Here is a 26,179-nt window from a genome sequence, read left to right as displayed (position 1 = left end):
TGCAGGGGCAGCCTCCACCAGGCCCCCACTCATGTCTCCCACCACCCCCACCCCCCAGCAGTGCAGGGGCAGCCTCCACCAGGCCCCCACTCATTTCTACCATTACTCCCACCTCCCAGCCACCAGGGGCAGCCTCCACCAGGCCCCCACTCATGTCTCCCATCACCCCCACCCCACAGCCACCAGGGGCACCCTCCACCAGGCCCCCACTCATGTCTACCACCACCCACACCCCCCAGCAGTGCAGGGGCAGCCTCCACCAGGCCCCCACTCATGTCTACCATTACCCCCACCCCCAGCCACCAGGGGCAGCCTTCACCAGGCCCCCACTCATGTCTCCCACCACCCCCACCCCCAGAAGTGCATGGGCAGCCTCCACCAGGCCCCCACTCATGTCTACCATTACCCCCACCCCCCAGCCACCAGGGGCAGCCTCCACCAGGCCCCCACTCATGTCTCCCACCGCCCCCACCCCCCAGCAGTGCAGGGGCAGCCTCCACCAGGCCCCCACTCATGTCTACCATTACCCCCACCCCCCAGCCACCAGGGGCACCCTCCACCAGGACGCCACACATGTCCCCCTGCACCCCCACCCCCCAGCAGTGCAGGGGCAGCCTCCACCAGGCCCCCACTCAAGTCTCCCACCAACCCCACCCCCCAGCAGTGCAGGGGCAGCCTCCACCAGGCCCCCACTCATGTCTACCATTACCCCCACCCCCCAGCCACCAGGGCAGCCTCCACCAGGCCCCCACTCATGTCTCCCATCACCCCCACCCCACAGCCACCAGGGGCACCCTCCACCAGGCCCCCACTCATGTCTACCACCACCCCGACCCCCCAGCAGTGCAGGGACAGCCTCCACCAGGCCCCCACTCATGTCTACCATTACCCCCAGCCACCAGGGGCAGCCTCCACCAGGCCCCCACTCATGTCTCCCACCACCCTCACCCCCCAGCAGTGCAGGGGCAGCCTCCACCAGGCCCCCACTCATGTCTCCCATCACCCCCACCCCACAGCCACCAGGGGCAGCCTCCACCAGGCCCCACTCATGTCTCCCACCACCCCCACCCCCCAGCAGTGCAGGGGCACCCTCCACCAGGACCCCACACATGTCCCCCTGTACCCCCACCCCCCAGCAGTGCAGGGGCAGGCTCCACCAGGCCCCCACTCATGTCTCCCACCACCCCCACCCCCCAGCAGTGCAGGGGCAGCCTCCACCAGGCCCCCACTCCTGTCTACCACCACCCCCATCCCCCAGCAGTGCAGGGGCACCCTCCACCAGGACACCACACATGTCTCCCACCACCCCCACCCCCCAGCAGTGCAGGGGCAGCCTCCACCAGGCCCCCACTCATGTCTCCCATCACCCCCACCGTCCAGCCACCAGGGGCAGCCTCCACCAGGCCCCCACTCATTTCTCCCATCACCCCCACCCCACAGCCACCAGGGGCACCCTCCACCAGGCCCCCACTCATGTCTCCCACCACCCCCACCCCCCAGCAGTGCAGGGGCACCCTCCACCAGGACCCCACACATGTCCCCCTGCTCCCCCAACCCCCAGCAGTGCAGGGGCAGCCTCCACCAGGCCCCCACTCATGTCTCCCACCACCCCCACCCCCCAGCAGTGCAGGGGCAGCCTCCACCAGGCCCCCACTCATGTCTACCATTACCCCCTCCCCCCAGCCACCAGGGGCAGCCTCCACCAGGCCCCCAATCATGTCTCCCATCACCCCCACCCCACAGCCACCAGGGGCACCCTCCACCAGGCCCCCACTCATGTCTACCACCACCCCCAACCCCCAGAAATGCAGGGGCAGCCTCCACCAGGCCCCCACTCATGTCTACCATTACCCCCACCCCCCAGCCACCAGGGGCAGCCTCCACCAGGCCCCCACTCATGTCTCCCACCACCCCCAACCCCCAGCAGTGCAGGGGCAGCCGCCACCGGGCCCCCACTCATGTCTACCATTACCCCCACCCCTCGGCCACCAGGGGCAGCCTCCACCAGGCCCCCACTCATGTCTCCCACCACCCTCACCCCCCAGCAGTGCAGGGGCATCCTCCACCAGGACCCCACACATGTCCCCCTGCACCCCCACCCCCCAGCAGTGCAGGGGCAGCCTCCACCAGGCCCCCACTCATGTCTCCCACCACCCCCACCCCCCAGCAGTGCAGGGGCACCCTCCACCAGGACCCCACACATGTCCCCCTGTACCCCCACCCCCCAGCAGTGCAGGGGCAGCCTCCACCAGGCCCCCACTCATGTCTCCCACCACCCCCACCCCCCAGCAGTGCAGGGGCACCCTCCACTAGGACCCCACACATGTCCCCCTGCACCCCCATTCCCCAGCAGTGCAAGGGCAGCCTCCACCAGGCCCCCACTCATGTCTCCCACAAACCCCCACCCCCCAGCAGTGCAGGGGCACCCTCCACCAGGACCCCACACATGTCCCCCTGCACCCCACCCCCCAGCAGTGTAGGGGAAGCCTCCACCAGGCCCCCACTCATGTCTACCATTACCCCCACCCCCCAGCCACCAGGGGCACCCTCCACCTGGACGCCACACATGTCCCCCTGCACCCCCACCCTCCAGCAGTGCAGGGGCAGCCTCCACCAGGCCCCCACTCAAGTCTCCCACCAACCCCACCCCCCAGCAGTGCAGGGGCAGCCTCCACCAGGCCCCCACTCATGTCTACCATTACCCCCACCCCCCAGCCACCAGGGCAGCCTCCACCAGGCCCCCACTCATGTCTCCCATCACCCCCACCCCACAGCCACCAGGGGCACCCTCCACCAGGCCCCCACTCATGTCTACCACCACCCCGACCCCCCAGCAGTGCAGGGACAGCCTCCACCAGGCGCCCACTCATGTCTACCATTACCCCCACCCCATAGCCACCAGGGGCAGCCTCCACCAGGCCCCACTCATGTCTCCCACCACCCCCACCCCCCAGCAGTGCAGGGGCACCCTCCACCAGGACCCCACACATGTCCCCCTGTACCCCCACCCCCCAGCAGTGCAGGGGCAGGCTCCACCAGGCCCCCACTCATGTCTCCCACCACCCCCACCCCCCAGCAGTGCAGGGGCAGCCTCCACCAGGCCCCCACTCATGTCTACCACCACCCCCATCCCCCAGCAGTGCAGGGGCACCCTCCACCAGGACCCCACACATGTCTCCCACCACCCCCACCCCCCAGCAGTGCAGGGGCAGCCTCCACCAGGCCCCCACTCATGTCTCCCATCACCCCCACCGTCCAGCCACCAGGGGCAGCCTCCACCAGGCCCCCACTCATTTCTCCCATCACCCCCACCCCACAGCCACCAGGGGCACCCTCCACCAGGCCCCCACTCATGTCTCCCACCACCCCCACCCCCCAGCAGTGCAGGGGCACCCTCCACCAGGACCCCACACATGTTCCCCTGCTCCCCCACCCCCCAGCAGTGCAGGGGCAGCCTCCACCAGGCCCCCACTCATGTCTCCCACCACCCCCACCCCCCAGCAGTGCAGGGGCAGCCTCCACCATGCCCCCACTCATGTCTACCATTACCCCCACCCCCCAGCCACCAGGGGCAGCCTCCACCAGGCCCCCACTCATGTCTCCCATCACTCCCACCCCACAGCCACCAGGGGCACCCTCCACCAGGCCCCCACTCATGTCTACCACCACCCCCACCCCCAGCAGTGCAGGGGAAGCCTCCACCAGGCCCCCACTCATGTCTCCCATCACCCCCACCCCACAGCCACCAGGGGCACCCTCCACCAGGCCCCCACTCATGTCTCCCACCACCCGCACCCCCCAGCAGTGCAGGGGCAGCCTCCACCAGGCCCCCACTCATGTCTACCATTACCCCCACCCCCCAGCCACCAGGGGCAGCCTCCACCAGGCCCCCACTCATGTCTCCCACCACCCCCACCCCCCAGCAGTGCAGGGGCAGCCTCCACCAGGCCCCCACTCATGTCTACCATTACCCCCAACCCCAGCCACCAGGGGCAGCCTCCACCAGGCCCCCACTCATGTCTCCCATCACCCCCACCCCCCAGCAGTGCAGGGGCACCCTCCACCAGGACCCCACACATGTCCCCCTGCACCCCCACCTCCCAGCAGTGCAGGGGCAGCCTCCACCAGGCCCCCACTCATGTCTACCATTACCCCCACCCCCCAGCCACCAGGGGCAGCCTCCACCAGGCCCCCACTCATGTCTCCCATCACCCCCACCCCACAGCCACCAGGGGCACCCTCCACCAGGCCCCCACTCATGTCTCCCACCACCCGCACCCCCCAGCAGTGCAGGGGCAGCCTTTACCAGGCCCCCACTCATGTCTACCATTATCCCCACCCCCCCAGCCACCAGGGGCAGCCTCCACCAGGCCCCCACTCATGTCTCCCACCACCCCCACCCCCCCAGCAGTGCAGGGGCAGCCTCCACCAGGCCCCCACTCATGTCTACCATTACCCCCACCCCCCAGCCACCAGGGGCAGCCTCCACCAGGCCCCCACTCATGTCTCCGACCACCCCCACCCCCCAGCAGTGCAGGGGCACCCTCCACCAGAACCCCACACATGTCCCCCTGCACCCCCACCCCCCAGCAGTGCAGGGGCAGCCTCCACCAGGCCCCCACTCATGTCTCCCACCACCCCCACCCCCCAGCAGTGCAGGGGCAGCTTCCACCAGGCCCCCACTCATGTCTACCATTACCCCCACCCCCCAGCCACCAGGGGGAGCCTCCACCAGGCCCCCACTCATGTCTCCCATCACCCCCACCCCACAGCCACCAGGGGCACCCTCCACCAGGCCCCCACTCATGTCTACCACCACCCCCACCCCCCAGCAGTGCAGGGGCAGCCTCCACCAGGCCCCCACTCATGTCTCCCATCACCCCCACAGCCACCAGGGGCACCCTCCACCAGGCCCCCACTCATGTCTCCCACCACCCACACCCCCCAGCAGTGCAGGGGCAGCCTCCACCAGGCCCCCACTCATGTCTACCATTACCCCCACCCCCAGCCACCAGGGGCAGCCTCCACCAGGCCCCCACTCATGTCTCCCACCACCCCCACCCCCCAGCAGTGCAGGGGCAGCCTCCACCAGGCCCCCACTCATGTCTACCATTACCCCCAACCCCAGCCACCAGGGGCAGCCTCCACCAGGCCCCCACTCATGTCTACCATTACCCCCAGCCACCAGGGGCAGCCTCCACCAGGCCCCCACTCATGTCTCCCATCACCCCCACCCCCCAGCAGTGCAGGGGCACCCTCCACCAGGACCCCACACATGTCCCCCTGCACCCCCACCCCCAGCAGTGCAGGGGCAGCCTCCACCAGGCCCCCACTCATGTCTACCATTACCCCCATCCCCCAGCCACGAGGGGCAGCCTCCACCAGGCCCCCACTCATGTCTCCCATCACCCCTACCCCACAGCCACCAGGGGCATCCTCCACCAGGCCCTCACTCATGTCTCCCACCACCTGCACCCCCCAGCAGTGCAGGGGCAGCCTCCACCAGGCCCCCACTCATGTCTACCATTACCCCCACCCCCCAGCCACCAGGGGCAGCCTCCACCAGGCCCCCACTCATGTCTCCCACCACCCCCACCCCCCAGCAGTGCAGGGGCAGCCTCCACCAGGCCCCCACTCATGTCTACCACTACCCCCACCCCCCCAGCCACCAGGGGCAGCCTCCACCAGGCCCCCACTCATGTCTCCGACCACCCCCACCCCCCAGCAGTGCAGGGGCAGCCTCCACCAGGCCCCCACTCATGTCTCCCACCACCACCACCCCCCAGCAGTGCAGGGGCAGCCTCCACCAGGCCCCCACTCATTTCTACCATTACTCCCACCTCCCAGCCACCAGGGGCAGCCTCCACCAGGCCCCCACTCATGTCTCCCATCACCCCCACCCCACAGCCACCAGGGGCACCCTCCACCAGGCCCCCACTCATGTCTACCACCACCCACACCCCCCAGCAGTGCAGGGGCAGCCTCCACCAGGCCCCCACTCATGTCTACCATTACCCCCACCCCCCAGCCACCAGGGGCAGCCTTCACCAGGCCCCCACTCATGTCTCCCACCACCCCCACCCCCCAGAAGTGCATGGGCAGCCTCCACCAGGCCCCCACTCATGTCTACCATTACCCCCACCCCCCATCCACCAGGGGCAGCCTCCACCAGGCCCCCACTCATGTCTCCCACCGCCCCCACCCCCCAGCAGTGCAGGGGCAGCCTCCACCAGGCCCCCACTCATGTCTACCATTACCCCCACCCCCCAGCCACCAGGGGCACCCTCCACCAGGACGCCACACATGTCCCCCTGCACCCCCACCCCCCAGCAGTGCAGGGGCAGCCTCCACCAGGCCCCCACTCAAGTCTCCCACCAACCCCACCCCCCAGCAGTGCAGGGGCAGCCTCCACCAGGCCCCCACTCATGTCTCCCACCACCCTCACCCCCCAGCAGTGCAGGGGCAGCCTCCACCAGGCCCCCACTCATGTCTCCCATCACCCCCACCCCACAGCCACCAGGGGCAGCCTCCACCAGGCCCCACTCATGTCTCCCACCACCCCCACCCCCCAGCAGTGCAGGGGCACCCTCCACCAGGACCCCACACATGTCCCCCTGTACCCCCACCCCCCAGCAGTGCAGGGGCAGGCTCCACCAGGCCCCCACTCATGTCTCCCACCACCCCCACCCCCCAGCAGTGCAGGGGCAGCCTCCACCAGGCCCCCACTCATGTCTACCACCACCCCCATCCCCCAGCAGTGCAGGGGCACCCTCCACCAGGACCCCACACATGTCTCCCACCACCCCCACCCCCCAGCAGTGCAGGGGCAGCCTCCACCAGGCCCCCACTCATGTCTCCCATCACCCCCACCGTCCAGCCACCAGGGGCAGCCTCCACCAGGCCCCCACTCATTTCTCCCATCACCCCCACCTGTCACGGCCGCCAGCGACTGGCGTTTGTGGCGAAGGTGGACGCGAGGACGCCATTAAAATGTTCCATTACGTTCCTCCTCGTCTATCAGACGCGGTCTAGTTGTTTTCAAGATGGCCGCCGCCGTTTGTATATATACCACTCGGCTGCCGGCGGTTCGGCGCGTTGCAACTGTGTTTATCTCATCGCCCTGTTGCTTGCGCTAGTTTTTCCCTTCGGATAGTCTACTTGCTATTTTTTCCTGTTGTTTTCTCCACCTCCCGTTCCTTACGGGTCCCCCCTTCCTCTGTATCCTGTTTGCCTTCTCCTGTGTTTCTGTTCTCGTGTTGAATCTCTGCTGAGTATTTCTTCGCTCTAGAGACACTGCCCTCGGATTCTCCGTTCACTCTTGTCCTCCACCCTGAGGGGTGCCTACCTGAAATCTACCATCTCCTATTCCCTCGATCAGCGGTATCGCCAACCTTACCTATCATCTGGGTCTTCGGCAAAGGATCATTCAACATACGACTGTGCTGACTGCGCCCACAATCTTCACGTCTATATTTGGATCCAGGGGTTTTTTGCCGTTCCAGTGGCTTTTTCCCCTCTGGCTGTCGCGGAGGGGAGTCACCGTGGGGTTTCTTTGTCTGAGAGTCACGGTGGCTTCTTTCCGAGGTAGACCATATCTTCTAAAAAAGAAGAAGCCGTACACAGGACTTACCCGCCGGAAGAAACTGGACTATTCAGGTGAGGAGGAAGAGACAGGGGAGGGTTACAAATCAGGTGAAGACGAAGATATAGCTGATCACCTAGCTAAACCCGTAGCCAATATTGCCGGTTCTGATAGTTTGCAACGCCAAACAGAAAACATGGCTACGCCACAACAACTGCAAGAGCTGGTGACAGCTGTCCAAACCCTAAACGTAGAAGTCCAAACACTAAAAGCTGACAACGTGGCGCTCCAACAAAGAGTAGCTGCAAGAGAACAACAGACAACCGATTTACCCCCACTACCCCTGGTGTCAGGTAAATTCGACGGCTCGGAAAGAAAGGTTAAGGAATTCCTGGAGGCCTGTAATATTCACTTCACCTTCCGCAGAAATGCCTTTTCCACAGATCATTCCAAGGTGGGTTTCATGATCACACACATGACGGGAAACGCCTTGGCATGGGCTACTCCATTGGTATCCCTATCAGACCCAGTGTTGCAGGACTACGCTGCCTTTAAGGAACTGCTGCGACACACCTTTTTGCGAACCGAATGCTCACACGTGGCTAGCGAAGACCTGCTGGATTTACGTCAAGGGAGTACCGACTTACTATCCTATATCTCCACGTTCAAGAAACTTGCTGCAGAGGCAGGTTGGCAAGAGCAGGCCCAGTATACCATATTCCGCCGGGGCTTGCGAGAAGAGCTCAAGGATGAGCTTGCCCGGATCCCGCGCCCAGACACCTTTCTGGATCTTCAAACTGCAGTTCTAAGAATCGATTTCCGCCTGTTGGAACGAAGAAACGAAAGGAAGAAGGTCCGAGGTCCACAATCTTTCTTGGATATACCCCCCGCCTCCTCCTCGCCTGTATCGCGCCACGCCAGAGAGGAACCCATGCAGATCGGAAGCACCAGATCTCCGTTGACTGCCGAAGAAAAGAAGAGGAGACGTGAAGGGAACCTTTGTTTATATTGTGGAGGAGCCAACCATTTGCTGAGAGACTGTCCCGATGTGCCCCCAAGGAGATCGGGAAACGACCGCCCTCGATAGTCTGTGGAACGGACTATCGAGGGGCCACGCCTTGTTCCTACACTACACTTTCTGTGGCCTCTTCTCAGATGAGCGAAGATGTGCGTCTCATGGTGATAGCCATCAAACTCCGCTTCCGGAATAGAGAGGTAGAGACGCAGGCCCTACTGGATTGTGGTGCGGCTGGAAACTTCCTTGACACTTATTGGGCTGACAAGATGGGTCTGCTAAGACTTGAGAAAAAGGAGGACCAAAAGGTTGAAGGAGTGGATGGTACACCCTTATGTTCTGGACTCATTACCCACACCACTGAGGAGATACAGGTATCCATACACCAGCATTCTGAAATCATCAAGTTTGATATTATACGGGTGGCCCATTTCCCTGTCATCTTAGGAATAGGCTGGCTCAGGAAACACAACCCAACGGTGGATTGGTCTAAGAACCTACTAAGTTTCCATTCCGCCTTTTGCCTAAGAGAATGCCTTCCAGAACCAACATTCACCGCTGTAAAGACTATGTCTGCTGTTGAAGGCAGTACAATCCATTGCATCCCAAAATGTCTTTCAGAATACAACGAAGTCTTTCAGGAGCAGACCCCCGTTAGACTCCCTCCACATCGCCCAGAGGATTGTGGTATCGACCTAGTCCCACAAGCATTGGTCCCCTTTGGAAAGATGTACTCCCTCTCAGTATCGGAGAAGGCTGTACTCCGATGCTACCTTGATGATAATTTAGCCAACGGACTCATAAGACCTTCCAAATCCCCCGCTGGGGCCTCTCTGTTTTTCATACCCAAACGGGACACCAAGGAGCTGCGGCCCTGTATCGACTATCGGGGGTTAAACAGAGTGACCATAAAAGACCGATACCCTATGCCCATTATATCAGAGATCCTAGAGGCAGTCCAAGGCTCTGTGGTGTTTACTAAACTTGATCTACGGAATGCGTATCATCTACTCCGCATAAGAACAGGAGATGAGTGGAAGACGGCGTTTCGCACCCCCTATGGGTTGTTTGAGTACCAAGTCATGCCGTTTGGCCTAGTCAATGCACCATCTATTTTCCAGAGATTCATGGATCGATTGTTTTCCGACCTTCTTAACCTTAACACAGTGGTTTACCTGGATGACATTTTGGTCTTCTCACGGAGCCAGGAGGAACATACCCGACATGTCAAGGAAGTTTTGCGCAGACTACAACGTCACAGTCTTCTGGTAAAACCTGAGAAATGTGCATTTGCTCAATCCTCATTGTCTTACTTGGGATTTATTCTATCCGACAAGGGGGTTACTATGGACCCCAGGAAGGTGGATGCCATCTTGTCATGGCCATCGCCTTCTTCGGTGAAGGACATTCAACGTTTCCTAGGGCTGGCAAATTTCTATAGGAAGTTCATTCCAAGTTTTTCCTTACTCACTCTACCTATTACATCCCTTCTCAAGAAATCCACAGGCCCTTTCATCTGGTCTAGTGAGGCTGAAGAAAGCTTCCTCGGCTTAAAGCACAAGTTCTGTGCAGCTCCTATCTTGAAACAACCAGATCAGCTACTACCCTTTATCCTGGAAACTGACGCTTCTGCAGCAGCCGTAGGAGCGGTTCTTCTTCAGAGAGTCGAGGACCTAGAGCATCCGGTGGCGTATTTCTCAAAAACTCTAAATCCTAGCCAACGAAACTACTCAGTCATAGAGAAGGAATTACTTGCTATGAAATTGGCTTGTGTGGAATGGAGGCATTTGCTCCAAGGAAGCCTACACCCGTTCCAGATACGAACAGACCATAAAAATCTGCAAATACTCAAGCAGCAAGAGTGTTACAACACCCGCCAGGCCAGATGGGCTCATTTTTTCGCCCAGTTTGATTTTGTCATCACATTCATCCCTGGCTCTCAAAACCTAGTTGCTGATGCTCTCTCCCGCAGAGACGATGTTATCGTCCCTTACAGAAAGGAGTTTATGTTTCCTCGTACCCGGATCATATCTACAGTGTCTAACTTCTTGGATGAAGTACGAGGAGCCTGCCTCCTAGAACCTGCTCTCACTATGGGAAATCAACCGGTCACCACTAAGGACGGGTTGCACTTTATCCACGGAAGACTGTTTATTCCTTCCAGTAATCTTAGAAGACGAGTCACTCAGTGGTGCCACGATTCCAAGACCGCTGGTCACCGAGGAGTACGAGGTACTCTGGAACTTCTCCAAAGGGCGTTCATCTGGCCGAACATGAAGGCTGACACGCAAGTCTATGTTAAATCCTGTATGGTATGCTTACAAAGCAAATATTCCACCTCGAAACCTATGGGGCTGTTACAACAGGAGCCGGTTCCACTTGGCCCCTGGAAATGCATTTCTACGGATTTTATTGTGGAGTTGCCGGTATCCCGAGGCTGTACCTGCATTATGGTAACAGTAGACGCTTTCTCGAAACTTGCACATTTTTCTCCATTGACAAAGATCCCATCCGCCTCGGTCATGGCTGACGTATTCCTAAAGGACATTTTTAGGTTACATGGGCTTCCTCAAAAGATAATATCAGACAGGGGCAGCCAGTATACCTCCAGATTCTGGGCAGCATTGTGCAATTCATTGGGCGTGGAGAGAGCTCTTTCGTCGGGGTTTCATCCCCAGACAAATGGACAAACCGAGAGGTTAAACGGTACCTTAGAGCAATACTTAAGGTGTTTCATTAATAAACAGCAAGACAACTGGGTGGACCTGCTTCCCACAGCAGAGTTTGCATACAATAACGCTATCCACACGGCTACAGGTACTAGCCCATTCTTTTGTACCTACGGATACAACCCGCAGTCCATAGTTCCGTGTTTCTGGGAGGAAACTAACGTTCCTACTTTGGAGAATACCCTTGCGCAGATCAAGGAAGCCCATAACACAGCCAGTCAGAGCCTCTCTAAGGCTAGCAGTCATTACAAAGAGCAAACGGACAAACACCGAAGTCAAGTTCCTGCCTGGGACAGAGGGTCCAAGGTCATGCTGTCCACCAAGTTCCTTCCTCGATGGGTTCGGCCTTCTAAGCTGTCACCCCGCTACATCGGACCCTTTGAGATAACTTCAAAGGTTAATCCGGTGGCCTTCCGCCTCAAGTTGCCAAGGGTACTCAGGCGGATTCATCCCGTGTTTCACTCATCACTCTTACGCCCCTTTGTGCCAGATACCCGGAAACAAGCATCCCCCAAACTGGGTACTTTGCCGGTTCCAGCTTCCGAGGAATATGAAGTCTCTCGGATACGGGACTCCCGTTATCATCGGGGACGTCTTGAGTATCTCGTTCATTGGAAAGGATATCCCTCCTCAGAAGACACCTGGGAACCACAGTTCCATATTCACTCTCCTCAACTGTTACACAAGTTCCACCGACTACATCCAGAAAGGCCGGGTGGGAGATGCCTTCGGAGGGGGCATACTGTCACGGCCGCCAGCGACTGGCGTTTGTGGCGAAGGTGGACGCGAGGACGCCATTAAAATGTTCCATTACGTTCCTCCTCGTCTATCAGATGCGGTCTAGTTGTTTTCAAGATGGCCGCCGCCGTTTGTATATATACCACTCGGCTGCCGGCGGTTCGGCGCGTTGCAACTGTGTTTATCTCATCGCCCTGTTGCTTGCGCTAGTTTTTCCCTTCGGATAGTCTACTTGCTATTTTTTCCTGTTGTTTTCTCCACCTCCCGTTCCTTATGGGACCCCCCTTCCTCTGTATCCTGTTTGCCTTCTCCTGTGTTTCTGTTCTCGTGTTGAATCTCTGCTGAGTATTTCTTCGCTCTAGAGACACTGCCCTCGGATTCTCCGTTCACTCTTGTCCTCCACCCTGAGGGGTGCCTACCTGAAATCTACCATCTCCTATTCCCTCGATCAGCGGTATCGCCAACCTTACCTATCATCTGGGTCTTCGGCAAAGGATCATTCAACATACGACTGTGCTGACTGCGCCCACAATCTTCACGTCTATATTTGGATCCAGGGGTTTTTTGCCGTTCCAGTGGCTTTTTCCCCTCTGGCTGTCGCGGAGGGGAGTCACCGTGGGGTTTCTTTGTCTGAGAGTCACGGTGGCTTCTTTCCGAGGTAGACCATATCTTCTAAAAAAGAAGAAGCCGTAAACAGGACTTACCCGCCGGAAGAAACTGGACTATTCAGGTGAGGAGGAAGAGACAGGGGAGGGTTACATATCAGGTGAAGACGAAGATATAGCTGATCACCTAGCTAAACCCGTAGCCAATATTGCCGGTTCTGATACCACCCCACAGCCACCAGGGGCACCCTCCACCAGGCCCCCACTCATGTCTCCCACCACCCCCACCCCCCAGCAGTGCAGGGGCACCCTCCACCAGGACCCCACACATGTCCCCCTGCTCCCCCACCCCCCAGCAGTGCAGGGGCAGCCTCCACCAGGCCCCCACTCATGTCTCCCACCACCCCCACCCCCCAGCAGTGCAGGGGCAGCCTCCACCAGGCCCCCACTCATGTCTACCATTACCCCCACCCCCCAGCCACCAGGGGCAGCCTCCACCAGGCCCCCACTCATGTCTCCCATCACCCCCACCCCACAGCCACCAGGGGCACCCTCCACCAGGCCCCCACTCATGTCTACCATTACCCCCACCCCTCGGCCACCAGGGGCAGCCTCCACCAGGCCCCCACTCATGTCTCCCACCACCCTCACCCCCCAGCAGTGCAGGGGCATCCTCCACCAGGACCCCACACATGTCCCCCTGCACCCCCACCCCCCAGCAGTGCAGGGGCAGCCTCCACCAGGCCCCCACTCATGTCTCCCACCACCCCCACCCCCCAGCAGTGCAGGGGCACCCTCCACCAGGACCCCACACATGTCCCCCTGTACCCCCACCCCCCAGCAGTGCAGGGGCAGCCTCCACCAGGCCCCCACTCATGTCTCCCACCACCCCCACCCCCCAGCAGTGCAGGGGCACCCTCCACTAGGACCCCACACATGTCCCCCTGCACCCCCATTCCCCAGCAGTGCAGGGGCAGCCTCCACCAGGCCCCCACTCATGTCTCCCACCACCCCCACCCCCCAGCAGTGCAGGGGCACCCTCCACCAGGACCCCACACATGGCCCCCTGCACCCCACCCCCCAGCAGTGTAGGGGAAGCCTCCACCAGTCCCCCACTCATGTCTCCCACCACCCCCACCCCCCAGCAGTGCAGGGGCACCCTCCACCTGGACCCCACACATGTCCATCTGCACCCCCACCCCCCAGCAGTGCAGGGGCAGCCTCCACCAGGCCCCCACTCATGTCTACCATTACCCCACCCCCAGCCACCAGGGGCAGCCTCCACCAGGCCCCCACTCATGTCTACCATTACCCCCACCCCCCAGCCACCAGGGGCACCCTCCACCAGGCCCCCACTCATGTCTCCCACCACCCCCACCCCCCAGCAGTGCAGGGGCAGCCTCCACCAGGCCCCCACTCATGTCTCCCATCACCCCCACCCCCCAGTCACCAGGGGCAGCCTCCACCAGGCCCCCACTCTTGTCTCCCACCACCCCCAACCCCCAGCAGTGCAGGGGCAGCCTCCACCAGGCCCCCACTCATGTCTACCATTACCCCCACCCCCAGCAGTGCGATTTGCCTTGGTACGTGTATTCCTGGGGTGCACGGGTAGTCTCCCATGCAATACCATCAGGGTACGTGTATTATGGGTCTGCGTGAACTTCCACACGTGATACCAGCAGGCTACGTGTTTTACGGGGTTCGCGGGAAGTTCCACACGCGATTGCCCTGGGTATGTGTATTTCGGGGTGCGCGTGAACTTCCACACACGTCTGGGCCTGTGAGAGTGGGGTACGTGTATTACAGGGGTGGGCGGGAATATTTACTCGCGACTGGGCCTGGGAGAGCGTGTTACGTGTATTCCTGGGGTGGGCGGGAAGATTCACTCGTTCGCCTACGACGCGCTGAAAAATAAATGGTCCAATCCTGAAACACGTACGCCAGCATGAAGCAGGCGTACATCGACCCGCGCAGCATAAAAGTGCGCGCAAACAACAAACAAGCTCAGACGCCAGGATGAATATACCGTTCCTAGCAGCAGTGGCCGTGGGTTACCAAAGGAGGAGGAGGAGGATAGCGAGGGCCCGAATTTTCAGTCCCAGAACCAGCCTTTTTGGGATGCCTGATGACCAGGTGTATGGGAGGTACAGGTTTCCACCACACATAATACTGGACCTGGTCAGTGAGTGGGTAGATGACCTCACATCACCCACCCTGTGCTCCTAAGCACTCAGCCCCCTGGAGAAGGTCCTCAATGTACTGCACTTCTTGGCCACAAGATCATTTCAGCGGACAAGTGCCATAGTGGGTGGGGTGTCACAGGCCACTCAGTCACGCTGCCTACAGCAGGTCTTGAACATCATCACTGCACGCCCATCAGTCCGTAGGCACATATACCTGCCCAGAACACCTGCAGAAAGGCAGGCTGCCGCCCTCCATTTCTACGGCGTGGCACAATTCCCCAAAGTGCTAGGTGCCATTGACTGCACCCATGTGGCACTACGTCCCCCCAGGGCATCTGAGCACATCTATCGGAACCGCAAGCACTGGCATTCCATCAACGTGCAGGTAGTATGTAATGCCAAGGGAATCATCACCTAAGTATATGCCAACTATCCAGGGTCCACCCACAACAGCTTCATTTACCGAATGTCTACCCTAAGCCGGGACCTAGAAGCTGGGCGGCATGGCGATACATGGCTGCTTGGTGAGTATGAATGCCACTGCACATGCATGCATGTCAGATGCAGAGTTATGTCACTACCTCACTAATGATACCCATCACCTCCTCACCAGGGGACAGTGCCTACCCTCTGAGCACCCACATGATGACGCCAATTCGGAACCCCATCACGCCTCCAGAGGTAAGATACAACACAGCCCATATTGCAACCCGGGGCATAGTGGAGCGCACATTCGGAGTGCTCAAGTCACGCTTTCGCTCCCTTGACCGTTCTGGCGGGCAGCTGTTATATGCGCCCCCAATAGTGTGCAGGATCATAGTGGCAGCATGTGTCCTGCACAATGTTGCAACATGCCGGGGCCTGGCTGTGGACATGGTGGTGCCCCCACATCCCCAACCACATGCACGCCCGCTGCGCATGGGAGGGGAGAGGGAACGGGGTGAGGCAGCCCGTACGCAGCTGGTGGCTAATTACTTCACATAGAAATCACACCCCTGTGGAGTGCACACAGCTCTGGCACATACCATCTGATAAGCAATGATGACTCGACCTGACAATTAAGACGAACAAAGGGACAGTCAACTGTCAGAACCATAGCAGCCTGAGATTGTTCATGTGGAAGTGTCACAATGTGTGCATCCCTACCTACACAAACACCACCAATGCAGTGTCATCAAAAGACACACTTCCATGCTGCAGAAATGAATACCCACGTGCAAAATAATACATGAAAACAGTGCCATGTCACCCAAGACCTCCCCGGCACGGCCACACAACACACCATGGCATGTCATGCAATGTGAGAGCAAACAAATTAATCCCCACAACATGCCCCAAGTGTCACCAGCTACAGTGTCCCTAATGGAAACATGGCCACACATGAAATGCTCACAGTAATGCAGGACCTACAACACACATTACCAAATACTTACCAAGAATACCAATCACCTACACAACCTCCAACCTACCTTAAACATGACATTACAGATTTAAAAATGTGCTAGCCTCACTACCTGATGATGCCAGCACTTCAAACACTTTCAAGTATACAGTGTTAGCGCCACCCAAGCGTGTAGGTGCACTGCTTACAACATGGACTCCAGTTCCAAGGTGGACCACCTTGTGAAGACATGAGAAATGGACCTGCAAATTAGGAGGATGAGATGGATGCAGAGGCACATATCAATACACCATGCAGTGTACAATACAACAAAAATATGCACTATGAATGTATACACAGTATTGACTACAGACTGCCCACACAGCTCATGGGAGTCCAATGTCACCATATACGTCAATGTCACTTGGGCACACCCTTTGCAAGCCCATGGAAATGGGAAGCAGGAGGGGTGTGTGTCACAAAAACCCAAGCATCTGAACCAAATTCATGACAAGCCTGCATGTGCCCAGCCACAATGCAGCGTATGCCCACGGGAGCCACACAAGGCAACACACTGTCCCAAGAAAAAAATAAAAAAAAAATAATGGCCTTTAATGGGCCCGGAGGGGTGGGGGAGGCCACCCAGGAGGTCCGAGGACAGGGTGCACACCAAAACCCACCTGTGTGGATCTTGCGAAAAAAAACCACCTCCATGGGCTCATGGCCTACACGGCTACCCTATTGCGGGAGAATCACTGCTGTCGCTCTCCTCACCCTCTGCAGCTGCATCAGGAGGTGGTGGCACTATGGGAGGCAGCCCACACAAAGCCCTAGTCTGTTCCTCCATGGCTGCAAGCATGCGGGTGTGGTAGGTCTCGTTCTGGAGGATAATTGTGCGGAGGTCCCCATGCAACAACTCACGGGATGCCCGGACCTCCGCCCTAGTTGTCTGCATCTCAGCTGAGAGTGTACATGTGAGACGCTCCAGCTGCTGTTCTGTCCTTCTGTTTGTTGAAGCCTCAAGCTCAACAAGAGTCATCCTGAGGTGAAGGAGTTCCACCTTCAGGGCTTCCCTGTGGCCCTGGGACTCTATGGAAATGGCTTCCTGCAGAGTCACCAGTGCCGCCCGCCTGTCCCTGTCGGACGCCAACATGTCCTCCCTGTGTGACTGGCAGATAGAGTCTGTTGCCTGCTGTAGTCGCTCCATCAGCCTTTCGGGGGGGACAATGGAAGTGGCCACCCTATCCATGGCCTGAGCCATCATCTCTGATGATGCTGCCTGTTGGGTTGCCATACCGTATATGGATTGCTACCATGCGGTATTGCCAGGTGGCGGACGGCCACCACATTGGCGGGCACCACATCTGTCTGGGGCAAGGCAAACTGCGCCTTGCTGTGCCGGCACTGCCTGAGGCTGCAGGACTGCATTCCCCCTCTGATCTGCTGGCCCAGGAACAGGATCAGATGTCGCGGAGTGTGACCCTGCATCCGTAACCACCAAAGGCGTACCTGCCAACACTGACATCCCCATTGAGGATTCTAACCCTGGTGCAGGTGGGTCGGACAGAACAGAATCCCTCCCAGGAACACTCACCTGCGACGGCACATAGGTCTCATCATCCGAATCGACACCTGAATACAGCTCGGGGGAGGTGCAGCCAGAGACACCCCTTGAGAGCATGACCTGCAGCAGTTGTGGGTTCTCACCCACCACCACACCACGTCCCTCACTGGTGGTCGGTCGGGCCTGAGACCCCTCCTGGGTCTGCACCATCTCCACAACCCCAGTAGTATCAAGTGCGTCATCCCCTGCAAAGACATAAAAGAAAACAAATGGAAACAGGCATTAGCACTATGGCACACAATTAGGGCCGAGAGGCTACAGAAACAGTACATGATTGACACATGTCCCACATGACTAAAACCCTCCCATGCATGCACCGTCACTGCGTGTGAAGGGTAGGCAGATGGCACACATTGATGACACCAAGATGGAAGATGAACACATTTGCTGCATGCTGCCTAGCAGTGGCATCACACATTGGCCAGTGATTGGCAGGTCAAATACACATGCCATCACACAGATGGCATGTACCCTAGCCATTTAGTGAAGAGGGAGAGGAGGGCACCAATTGTTCATTCAGTCCAGTTTGCTCATGAAATTGATTTTTTTCATTGAAATGGTTCAAATGTTTAACCTGGAGCTGCCAGTCCAAAATGGTCCTATAGCACAGGGACATGTCTAAACAAATCATGTCCAGGAAACAAAGCCAGTCCACTGTACCATAGCCATGTCAGACATGTGACAATAGGACTGAGAAATCCTCAGTAAAAGTGGTGGTATGCAAACAATCTGCCTGAATAAACCGAGGTAAATAAGCAACTATGTTGTGGCAAGATGACACTTCAAGGGCAACTGGCGTGGTGTTGGGCTGGATGTCTAATGTTGGCAGAAGGGATGCTGCTATACCCAAATGCTGGTGCGCAGAATGTATAGGATGAGCACATGGGTGACCCAAACCACTCAGGCACACACACCCTCACCTGGCACACAAACAGAAGCCCTCACACACACACCATGCACATGGATGACACACACATGCATGTGCACTCACCGGACAATGCCTCGTAATCTGCCAGTTCTCCCACGCCTTGGATCTGTTCCTCCGTGACGTAGGTCCCAGCAACCTGCTCATGTGGAGTGAGTTCTATGTCGTCTGCTGGAGACCCACCTCCAGTCACTAGAGTTGCGACATGACTTGAGGCCACCTTATTATTCGCCCTGCGCTTCAGGTCATTCCAGCGCTTGTAGCATTCAGTAGCTGTGCGCCTCACGATTCCAAGGGCACTTATGATGTCCGCAATGGTCTGCCAGTGTGCCTGACGTTGTGCAGGTGTGGTCTTGGATCCTGCAACAATCACCATTTCGCGGTCATGTGCGGACACATACTCTACAAGTGCATTAAGTTCGGCCTCATTGAAGCTGGGCTTCCTTGACGGGCCGGACTGTGTAGCCGTGTCTGGGGCATCAGCCTCTACTGGACGAGCACTCTTCCTCTTCCGCTTGGAAGGTGGTGGGGATCCTGAGTGTCCTACGCTGCTCTGGACACTAGGGGCAGGAGCCCCGGTGGACTCTGTACTAGGAGTGTGGGATTGCACACTCAGCATGAGAGTTGGTGCAGGCATTAGCTCAAGTGTGATGGTGTCAGGGGGAATGTCAGCATGATGGACTTGGACCGACACTGTCCTGGCTGGGTGTGTGAGAGGTGGGGTGGATGGAGCCGCAGCTGCCCTGCAGCTTCCCCAGCCTGCCTACGCGGGGCAGCAGATGACCTAGCTGCCCCTGATCCATGTGGCCTGATGACACCAACGTTCACCGGCGCACGTGGCCTAGACCTGCTGACCTGGAAGTCAGCCATGGAGTCACCCTGTGCCAGGTCTGGTTCCACAGTGGGCTGGTCCAACAAGGGGTGAGCATGGATAGTGTCAGCCACGTTAACCTCAACCAGGGGGGGGGCGTGGGTATCCCTGACTGCTCCTCCACACATGGGGGGCTAGGGGCACCCTGCAAGTCACGGCCACGTCCCCTACCGGATCCACCACGGCCACCACTTGGGGCTCGGCCACCTTTGCCACCCTTACGGCTTGTTCGCCTCCCAGCCATGGCACTGATGTTATTGTGCGTATGGGAGTCGATGTGAACTATTGTCCTGGGCAATTGGGGGTCAAAGGGGTTGGGTACCAGATGGTAATCGTACCCTAGTGCTCTAGCAAGGCTGTATGTCACCCCTGGGGAAAGATGACGGGTCACGCAATGCACAGGCACCCCATATAAGGGAAGTAAGGTGCACGCAACCACTCCTAGACCACGTGTGTGGAAAAATAAACCTGCACTACGCTGTGGCACCCAGAAACACAAGAATGAACGTATGCGTGTCACACGCAGCCTAGAATGACCTCTGAAGGGGTACGCGACACACGGGGCAAGCACAGATGTTAAATACGTGCGCGACTCACCGTCTGCCAGGAACAAAAGCGTGAAAAATATGCGCGTGTGCGCGTTGGCAACACCCCCGCCAAAAGAAGAATTGTACGCTGTCTGAGGAGACAGGACAACAGTAGAAGGGAACGCTGTTTGAGGAAACAGGCCCAGGAAAAAGAGGAAAAGAGAAAAAGCTGTCAGAGGTAACAGGGAGTACGAACTGGAAACGCCGTGAAGTAAATCGCGCGTGAACCGACAAGAAGTACAGATTTCACCCACTCGCTCTCCACGAAAAGCACGTACAAGGAAATGGCGTTCTACACGTACCTTTTATACACATGTCACAGACGCGTATACGCGATGAGGCCATTTCCACCAATTACACGCTTTGACACTCGGACGTGTATCTCTTTTTTTTTACACGCGCCATTCTCTACGGCAATGCGCGTGACGTCACAGCTGCGCATGGGGGCCTTTGGGCCAATGAAATCGCGTATGCGTGCAGACGGGCTTACGCGCTAAGGGCCTTTCCTCGAATTGCACGCAGACGTGCAGGACTTTTCACGTGCCAAATCACTCCGTATCAAGCTGGCCACGCGTAAGCACAAGGAAGACCACGCTCCTGCCCAGAAATCCGATTTACTGCCCCCCAGAGCCCCGAGCATGCTCCCACCTGCCATCTGCTGCTGCCTGACTGCCTGCTGCCCACGTGCCCTGCCATTTGCTGCCTGCACATCAGCCAGGGGTTCTGTTGCTGTGACCACCCCTGCTGGAACCGAAGACTCCCGACTGGGATTCCATCGCTCCACAGCCCAGCCCCAGGACCCAGTTGCCCACCCACTCCTGCCTCTGGGGTTGTCATGTCGGGCACTGCAACATCTGGCACCACTGACAACCCCCGGCCAGAGAGGCAGAGGGGCACCAGCTTCAGTGCCAGGGAAGTTGGTGTCCTGGTGGAGCAAGTCCTGGGGCAGTATGATGCTCTCTACGGAAGGGTGCGCGCCGACAGGGAAGGACGGACTCGGATCTGGACGGACATCGTGACTGCCATCAACGCGGAGGGGTGGCAGTCCGCGACTTCCAACATGTCAAGAAGCGCTGGGAGGACTTCAGGTCCAGGACCCTGAACAAGGCCCGGCGCCTCTTGAAGGCAGCGGATGCTAAGGGGCGCCGGGGCCACTTGTCGGAAGATCAGATGAGGGTCCTGTAACGCATATCCCCAGCGCTCCACGTCCAGGCCCTTGAGAGGCAGACCCGTCTGGAGTCGAGCGGTAAGTGTACATGCATCATGATTGTATGCTGTGCGTGTGGTGATGTGCCAGTAGTGTGCCGGTTGCACATCTGTTTGTATGGGGCCGAGTATGGGTGGGGGTGTACAGGGCCGTGAGGCTAACACATGCGAGCGCTGTCATGTGTGAGACATGGATGGTGCTTGTGTGTGTAGGCTTGCATGCCAAATGCAATTGTGTGGGCACGCATGTTTGTATGAATGTGTATGTAAGTAGGCATGTTTGTGATGTCACGCATGTATGTTGTTTTCAGCTGCATGTATCAGCACTGTGTACATGTGCATGTGTGTGTATTTGGCAAGGGTGCAACAGTGATGCAACATGGATGCATGTGACAGCGGGATGTGGAAGCCTGATTGGCAGATGTGACATGGATGCCCATCGGAACACTGCGACAGTTGGCTGAGGTGTACACATGCATGCAAGTGTGGTGGTGTGCGTGCATGTGTAGTGCACTCCCTGTGTTGCATGTGATGTCTGGCTCACCTTTGCCTGCTCATGCTGTTGTATGTGTATGGATGGTGCTGGCAGTTGCGATGTGGCTGTGGTATGGCTCATGTGTGCATGTAGAAATTACATGTGTGTTGCCAATTGTGATGCCATGTCTGAGGTTTGCCAATGCCACTCATGTGCAACTGTCATGTGTGTATGTGTCCATTGTACAGTGCCCTGATGCCTGTGTTTTATTTCTCCCTGTCTGCAGCGTCAACTGATGAAGAGGGCGGAGAAGGTGCTGTGGAGCACAGCGGCGGGGATCGCACCGCCAGCCGTAGACGCAAAGCCCGGCTCCCCTACCAGGTTGTGATCTCGTCGGGGAGTGAAGAGTCCGGTGCCGCGTCCCAGGCCGCAGCTGCCGGGGGGAGGTCCAAGAGGCGGAGGTCGGAGTTGGACTCCTCGGCAGCAGAAGGGGCAGCTGGGACCCCACAGGGCCCAACGGGGGAAGATGGCACGGAGTCATCCAGGTTGGTGGGGGTTTGGTGGAGGAGAAGGCCGTGCAAGCAACAGAGACAGGGTCTGGAGGTGGGGATTCCACTGGTGCTAGTGGTGCAGTGCAGGACCAGGGACAGGAGGCAGCACACGTCGCCGCGGAGGTGCCTGTGTGCAATCCTGTCCCTGATCCTGTCACTGCATCATCTTGCACCAGCAGGGATGCCTACGTCCAGACCTGTTTTCAGGCAGGGGATGAGCTCACGACAACTGGCCTTCCTCTGCCTGCGGACGTGGCTATCCGGGTCCGGGTTGAGCCTGTCCTGACTGGTGTGGCGTTGCGTCAACGGGCCATGCGAGGTGACCTGCAGTCTTTTCATGAGGAGACTGCACGTCATCTCGAATGGCTCGTTGACCGCGTCGGCCTACTGGGACAGGTCACCCAGGCCGGATTCCTCCGTTTGATGGGGCTTGCTCAGACCCCCTCCTCAACTGAACCCCCTATGCGCCAGTCGTCCTCCGTGCCATCTTCCCACCCATCAGTCACCTGGGTGCCCTGTAGAGCTGCCTCTGACGGTGCGGCCAGGCTGGTGGAGGAGGCATCCCTGCCACAGTCGGGAGTCGGACGTCCAGCAGGGGTGGCCACATCTACGACTGCACCCCAGCCGGCGGAGGATGTGCAGGCAGCAGGAGGCAGTGCACGGGCAGAGGCGCAGCAGCAACGTGGTGGGAGCCATGATGGCTCAGGGCCTTCGACATCGGAGGGGCAGGCATCGGCCGGAGGGCAGGAGGACCCAGGACGGGAAGTGTCTTCCGTGTGGCAGCGGTTGGGCCACGCCATAGATGCGGAGCGGCAGCGGGCGGAAGAGGCACGTCTCATGATGGTCAGGGCGGAGAACTCCATGCGGAGGGCCCTGAGGCGGGCCAAGTGCCTCGAGGCAATCCGCAGGGAGTTTGGGGGGAACATGTGGACGGCCCTGCGGACCCTCAGGGCCATGGAGGAGGAGCGCCTCTGGGACATTGAGCAGGAGTTTGATGATGCCCTGGCCCGGAACATCCCGAAGTGAGCCGTCGGACTAGCCCGCTGCCCTTGTAAATAGTTCTGTAGATAGTGTTAGGTTTCCTTTGGTTTAGCATTTTTTTTGGACCTTTTGGACAATGGGCCACAATTTTGTATATATTCTTTTTTTTTTAGGTAGTGTTATTAGATAGGTTTCATTTCTTCGGTTGGGACCATGGACCCTGGATTGTTTATCTGTATATAGTTGGCTTTTGGATTTTCATTTTTTTTAATGATTTCCCCATGGAGTAATGGTTTTCGATTTTAATTTTCCATTGGATTTACTTTTGTGGACTGTGACTTTGGACACCTTTCGTTTGCATTATGATTTGTGGTTTTGCATTATTTCACGTACCTGCTTGTTTTTTAAAAAATAATTTCCATTATTGTTTGTTTATTTTTGGTTCAATTTATGTTGCGTTTAATACATATTTTTCTTCAAACTTCAATGTGTAGTATCATCTCATTGGTTTCATGCATATCATGATATGTGTTTTGACATTCTCTGACACCCATTGGGTGTATGTGAGGGACATGTGTTCATTTCCAAACTTGCAATTGTGGTTATATCATGTTTTTGACATTTCTAAGTGGGTGGATGCAATACTCAGGTGGGTGTTTGGCATTTGGAGGCTGACCATAAGGGCCAGGGATCTAGATTGTGTTGACATGTTGGCTGGGGGACATGAGTGAGGGCCTGGTGACGGGTGCCCCTGGTGGCTGGGGGGTGGAGGTGATGGGAGACATGAGTGGGGGCTGGTGGAGGCTGCCCCTGGTGGCTGGGGGTTGGGGGTGGTGGGAGACATGAGTGGGGGCCTGGTGGAGGCTGCCCCTGCACTGCTGGGGTGTGGGGGTGATGAGTGACATGGGTGGGGGCCTGGTGGAGGCTGCCCCTGCACTGCTGGGGAGTGGGGGTGATGGGAGACATGGGTGGGGGCCTGGTGGAGGCTGCCCCTGCACTGCTGGGGGGTGGGGGTGATAGGGGACATGAGTGGGGGCCTGGTGGAGGCTGCCCTTGCACTGCTGTGGGGTGGGGGTGATGGGAGACATGAGTGGGGGCCTGGTGGAGGCTGCCCCTGCACTGCTGGGGGGTGGGGGTGATTGGAGACATGAGTGGGGGCCTGGTGGAGGCTGCCCCTGCACTACTGGGGGGTGGGGGTGATTGGAGACATGGGTGGGGGCCTGGTGGAGGCTGCCCCTGGTGGCTGGGGGGTGGGGGTGGTGGGAGACATGAGTGGGGGCCTGGTGGAGGCTGCCCCTGCACTGCTGGGGGGTGGGGTGATGGGAGACATGTGTGGGGGCCTGGTGGAGGCTGCCCCTGCACTGCTGGGGGGGTGGGGGTGATGGGAGACATGGGTGGGGGCCTGGTGGAGGCTGCCCCTGGTGGCTGGGGGGGGTGATGGGAGACATGTGTGGGGGCCTGGTGGAGGCTGCCCCTGGTGGCTGGGGGGTGGGGGTGGTGGGAGACATGAGTGGGGGCCTGGTGGAGGCTGCCCCTGGTGGCTGGGGGGTGGGGGTGGTGGGAGACATGAGCGGGGGCCTGGTGGAGGCTGCCCCTGGTGGCTGGGGGGTGGGGGTGCAGGGAGACATGAGTTGGACATGAGTGGGGGCCTGGTGGAGGCTGCCCCTGCACTGCTGGGGGGTGGGGGTGATGGGAGACATGAGTGGGGGCCTGGTGGAGGCTGCCCCTGGTGGCTGGCGGGTGGGGGTGATGGGAGACATGAGTGGGGGCCTGGTGGAGGCTGCCCCTGGTGGCTGGGGGGTGGGGGTGGTGGGAGACATGAGTGGGGGCCTGGTGGAGGCTGCCCCTGCACTGCTGGGGGGTGGGGGTGATAGGGGACATGAGTGGGGGCCTGGTGGAGGCTGCCCCTGCACTGCTGGGGGGTGGGGTGATGGGAGACATGAGTGGGGGCCTGGTGGAGGCTGCCCATGCACTGCTGGGGGGTGGGGGTGATGGGGGACATGAGTGGGGGCCTGGTGGAGGCTGCCCCTGCACTGCTGGGGGGTGGGGGTGATGGGAGACATGGGTGGGGGCATGGTGGCGGCTGCCCTGGTGGCTGGGCGGTGGGGGTGATGGGAGACATGGGTGGGGGCCTGGTGGAGGCTGCCCCTGGTGGCTGGGGGTGTGGGTGGTGGGAGACATGAGTGGGGGCCTGATGGAGGCTGCCCCTGGTGGCTGAGGGGTGGGGGTGGTGGGAGACATGAGTGGGGGCCTGGTGGAGGCTGCCCCTGGTGGGGTGGGGTGCAAGGAGACATGAGTTGGACATGAGTGGGGTCCTGGTGGAGGATGCCCCTGCACTGCTGGGGGGTGGGGGTGATGGGAGACATGAGTGGGGGCCTGGTGGAGGCTGCCCCTGGTGGCTGGGGGTGGGGGTGGTGGTAGACATGAGTGGGGGCCTGGTGGAGGCTGCCCCTGGTGGCTGGGTGGTGGGGGTGGTGGGAGACATGAGTGGGGGCCTGGTGGAGGCTGCCCCTGCACTGCTGGGGGGTGGGGGTGATAGGGGACATGAGTGGGGGCCTGGTGGAGGCTGCCCCTGCACTGCTGGGGGGGTGGGGGGGATGGGGGACATGAGTGGGGGCCTGGTGGAGGCTGCCCCTGCACTGCTGGGGGTCGGGGTGATGGGAGACATGAGTGGGGGCCTGGTGGAGGCTGCCCCTGCACTGCTGGGGGGTGGGGGTGATGGGAGA

The 26,179-nt window shown here is 59.2% G+C and overlaps 1 protein-coding gene across 4 annotated transcripts in view; it reads left to right on the top strand.

Moving 5' to 3' along the window:
- Positions 1-26,179, top strand: part of WDFY4 (WDFY family member 4) — a 1,820,746-nt gene that overhangs the window by 1,626,909 nt on the left and 167,658 nt on the right. The gene's annotated exons all lie outside the window — the stretch shown is intronic.

This window comes from Ambystoma mexicanum, chromosome 8, assembly GCF_040938575.1.
Source record: "Ambystoma mexicanum isolate Mex_15411 chromosome 8, UKY_AmexF1_1, whole genome shotgun sequence".
Lineage (NCBI taxonomy): Eukaryota > Metazoa > Chordata > Amphibia > Caudata > Ambystomatidae > Ambystoma > Ambystoma mexicanum.
Note: the sequence above shows the minus strand (reverse complement) of the source record. Positions and strands in the feature narration are given on the sequence as shown.